This window comes from Colius striatus, chromosome 22 (genome assembly GCF_028858725.1).
Source record: "Colius striatus isolate bColStr4 chromosome 22, bColStr4.1.hap1, whole genome shotgun sequence".
Taxonomy (NCBI): domain Eukaryota; kingdom Metazoa; phylum Chordata; class Aves; order Coliiformes; family Coliidae; genus Colius; species Colius striatus.
Genome location: NC_084780.1, coordinates 6,153,172 through 6,158,205, shown reverse-complemented (window position 1 = coordinate 6,158,205; position 5,034 = coordinate 6,153,172).

The following is a 5,034-nucleotide window of genomic DNA, read 5'->3' as shown; positions in this document are numbered from 1 at the left end:
TTTTTTTTCCCTGATCCTTCTTTACCTTGTAAACAAAGTACTGTGAAGCAGACAGTCTCTTCTGCAGCACATATTAGTGCAGCTTATTTATAACTCTGGCTGAGAGGAAACACAATGTTTAGGCACAAATGCCATTGTTACCCTCCTGTACATTCCTATGGTTTGGCCTTTAGTCCAAGTTAAGTGTTTGAATCCATTGAGGAGTCCAGAGGAGCCCTACAGAAAGGTCCTACCACATCTCCAGATGCCTAACTGCTAGTAGGTAATTTTCTCACCTTTCTTGCCAGTTGAATGGATGTCACTGGGGCTGTTTCTCACTGTGGAATCACTGTGGTGATTAATAGATACATTGTGTTCATGCAGTTTCACTTCTTGGTCCTCAGGGGCCCATAAGGTAACCAAGCTAATGCTTTTTAAAGTTGAACAGTTTCCAGCATTTGTGTGGGGTTATAAATGAAGCCCTACCTCCCATGTATCATCCCAAGAGCTGCTTTCTTTCACTGTCCTCCCCTGCCATAACAGTAACAGAAAGGGGCTGGGCTTATGCTGAAAGTGTATCTGGCAACAGGCTATGTAATGAAACTCTTCCTCCAGCTCTCTACAAGTGCCAGTAATTCTTGAGGCAGGAGGAGTTCTCTGTATCATTTCCTAGCAAGATTGTTCCTGCTTTATAGGAACATTCATTTGCCACTTAGGAGCAGGGCCTTGCCACTTGATCATAGTAATACTGCATCAGTCCACAAGCAATTGAGTTTGCATGCATGTGTATCTGTGTATTGTGATACACAGATACAGAAATGATAGTTAGGACAGGTAAGTGTCAATTCATGCCATTCCCCTGAAGCTAATGTGCCCTTGTAGCCACATCTGAGGCTGGATGTGATGGTAGTGGACATCTCAAATGTTCATTTCTTTCAGGGTAGCCAGTTAAAGTCAAGGAGCTGGAAAATCAGTGTTTATTGATGTACCTGAGGCCAACAGGTGCCTGTGTAAAACAGGGTCATGATGGTCTAGATGAATTTAGGCAGGATTTGAGTTTGGGGTTGTGTTTGGTTTGTTGGTTTGGGGTTTTTTGTGGCTTGCAGTGTCTCACCACCTCAGGACAGAATGGATTTTGATCCAAGTGTCCAGGAAGAGGAATGCTGCATTTCTTCAGGACAGGAAGGAAAGAGGGAAATGTCACCACAGGTAGAAAAGCTGTTGTTTCTGGGCCAATTAGGCAACTTCATTCTTGTGTGAATTTGCTCTGTCTTAGCACTGGTTTTAGTGAAAGGTGTCTGTAGGTCTTTGTGGATCAGGAATCTCTTGCATGTGCAACTGGAGAGACCACACCAGGATGACTTGTTATTGAAAGTTTGCCTGGCTTTAAATGAAGCTCAATGGGAGTAAATGAAGTTAAATAGGAGTAAAATGGAAGCTGATAGGTGAGTGCTGCCAGTGATTTGGTGTCATTTAGACATCCTTTGAGCCTGCCAGCTGTCCATCAGGTGTGTTGTTCCTATATAGGTAAATAGGAACAACAACTTTATCCAAGGAATTCATGAGGCTGGGAGAGTGAGGCCATGGCATCAGTCTGTAACTGGCTGCTCTGTACAGTGCAGGACATGAGACAGTTTAGACTACCAAATATTTCTGGGCAACTGGCTCAAGGCAGCTCTGGTTCCTCTGGGCTTATAAACCACATCAGAGTTATCCCCTGGGGAATGAGCTGTCCTGCTGTGATTTACCAAACCCTCCTGCAGTTATTTCATCCTCTGACACTGGGGATAGATACAGGTGCTGCAGCTTTTCTGTGTGTCTAGATGTGGCAGCAGGGCTTGCAATCAGAATCCTGATGCCCAAGGTTATGTTGCCAAGTTCCCAGTAGACGTGGCCACCTCCTCACCTTGGCTGCTGCCTTGGAGCAGTTCTTGGTCCAGTTTGTCACGGGCTGCTCCCTTCCTGCATCTCCTCCCATACTGGTCAGGCTTATTTATTCCCTGCTCCTCATCCTGGAATTGTTGTGAGGGTGCCAAGGCTCGTAGATCCATGACTCTGAGCAAGGCAGGGTTTAAAGGTCACAGTCAAGACCATTAATAACAAGGTGCAAACGGCTGGTTTATATGTAACGTGAAGCTTTTTACTTATTTCATTTTTGCACTTTGGGGGCTCTGTTTGCTTATGGAGCACTTGGTGTCTGGTACCTATTTAGGCTGAGAGCAGGCAATTGGGTTCCTTCAGGCCTTCAGAGGAATGCAGAAAATTGTTCTCTGGTGTTGTAATTCTGCTGGGATAACTGGAGCTTATTTGTCTCTCTGCTTATTAAATGCATACTTGTCTGGAGGTCCTCTTTTTTCTGAGAAACCTTGGGTGAATCCCAAGGACCACAAGTGAGAGGAAGATTCCAGGGGGAGGGGGAGGGGCAGGGTGAAGTGCCTGCACCTCTCCACAAAATGCATCTTCTGCTGCCAGTGCTCTAGCAAGCTGAAGAGGTTAAATGGGAGAGGAAACTCTCTTAGAGAAAAGATGTATGTATGGGGGTCTTACAGATATAAGCTGATTTTGCCCAGAGGTGACAAGGCTGAGGGGAGATGCACCTCTCAAACTACTGATAAATGGGGTGTGTGCTTGGGAGCCATGGGAGGCTGTGCTGAGGTTTTGGAAAGGCACTGGCTGTGGAGGAAAGGACCAGATGCTGTGCTCTTAGTGGGAAATGGTATTGGTGGCAAGGGCAGAGAGAGGAGATCATAGAACCATTTCAGTTGGAAAAGCCCTTGAAGCTCCTGGAGTCCCAGCCCTCCCCTCACCCTGCCCAGCCCACCACTAACCCATGGCTCCCCCAGCTCCCTGGGCAGCCTGGCACAGGGGCTGACAACCCTCTCAGGGAAACAGTTCTGCCTCAGCTCCAGTCTCAACCTCCCCTGGGGCCACTTCAATCTGTTTCCTCTTGTCCTGTCACTTGTTACTTGGGAGAAGACACCGACCCCCAGCTGGAGCTGTTGCAGGAGCTGACCCCATAGAGCACATTGTCATTGGCACAGGTTCCACCAGCAAAGCCTTTTGCTCATGTGTGAAGGTGATGGTGAAGAGAAAGGGCCCATGGCAGCAAGAAGGGGGATTTTAGGACTGGGCTACAGCTGAGCTGTGTGCAGGGCTCTGAAATGTAATCCATCACTTCTGGATCTGTGCTTGATCACTACATCCATCCAGAAAATAGGTGGTGTCAGCCCATCCTCACTCACACGTGCTTTGGTAGAGAAAACACCCTGAATTTCTGTGGATCCCTTGTTTCCAGTGCCTTCTGCCTCCTCCTGTGTGTCCAGCTCCTTCAGAAAAGGTAATTTCTTCAGAAGCTCATTAAGCAATGAATTCTGCTCCTTGTGCTTGAGTTCAGCCATGCTTTGGACTGGAGAATAATTAGAAGATGCTTGTGCATAAAGGGCTCCCTGCACATTTGAGGGAGATTACTTAAGAGGGGTTTGTGAGAAGAACCAAATGCTCCCTGACGAGCCTGCAGCCTTCAGAAACGTTTCTAGATGGAAAACATCTGCTTGCTGAGGATGAGTGTGCTGAAGGGGAGCTTCAGTAGGGCTCATCTGTGGGAAGACACAGGCCAGCCTCGATTCCCTTCAGCCTGCAATGAGACATCTTGCAGAAGCATTGGAAGTTAAAGTATCTCTCAGCCTCAGGCACTGTGGTTTTCCTAATTGCTTGTTAATAACCAAGAAGTGAGTGGAGGCTGGCAGAGGAATGCTCACCTCTTCTGTGGGGGAGCCTTGAGCTGTCTCAATCACTGCTTCCCTGAGCACTCTCTAATACTGGGACCTGCTTCCAAATGCTTTTATTCCTCTTGATTTCCTGCTGTGACAGGGGAAGGCAGCTGGGCAGGGAGTCCCATCATGGCTGTGGTTGTCCTCCAGAATGCTGAAGGCATCCAGGTTTAGTGTCTCAGTGGTGATCCAGGGATGAGGGAAGCCAATAAACCCCAGACAACCTGTCCTCAGGAGTTTGCTCCTTTGTTTTAAGATGCTGAACTTCTGCATTCTAAGGGAAGACATATTTTGGCAGCAGCCATTGATTGAGGTGTCATTCAGCATCAGGTGAGCCTACAGATCTGCTACAGAGCAGTATCTCTGCTGGAAGGCATCTCCCAGGGCTCCTCTGCAGAGGAAGAAATGCTCATGGATGGCTGAGCCCTGGTGCCCAGGGACTGGGGCCCTCTCAGCCCACAGAGCATGTCCTGCTCTGGGTGAGGGGCTGGAATTGATTGCAGAGGGAGGAACACTTGGGTTTTTTTCAAGTCTGTTGTAAATTGCTGGTAGGTGGAGCAGCAAATGAAGATAAATGAGGGAGCTCTTCCCAGCAGATTAGCCTGTGTGCTGGTGGAGGCTTGAAATGCCTTTGGCCTGGCTCAGGCCTCCTGCTCACCTGCCAGCATTCCTCAGCACAGCCCAGATGGAGCAAACCTTTAGGGAAATTGCCTCTCCTTGAAATTCTGAGGGCTTTGAAGGGCCTGGGGTGAGACCTGAGAGCCTGCCAGGCAAACACCAGCTCGAGTGCAAGTCCTCCAGGAGCAGAGAGAGGGAAAGGTGCTGCTCAGCCCTGGGGCTGTCAGTGTGGGGCTCAAAAGGGAGGGGGTTTGATTCTGTGAGAAATGAGTTGGGCAGCAGGGAGGGGGGATTCCTGCAACTGTTTGAAGAGCTAAAACAGTCTGTTTAGGCTGCACCTTTTTGTTTGTCTGTGGCTCTGCAGCAGCTCTGCTGAAGGTCCTTTTCCTGCATGAGCAATCTCTGGTGTCTGGCATGGTGTAAGGTGCTCACAGCTGGCCCAGGGCAGACTCTTTCAATTCTTTGAGCAGTTCCCATCAAAGCAGTTTTCCAAGTGGTTCTCTCTCACCACTTAAGCTAATATTTCCTGGGGCTATTGGATAAAAGCCCTGCTCAGAGGTGCTCTTTGTGCAGTAGCTGGTGGGTGGCTTAGGGCCAGAATAAGCTGCTTTGCCTTAATCCTGTCCTGCTGCTTTGCCCTTCCTTCCACCATCACCATTGTGGCTTC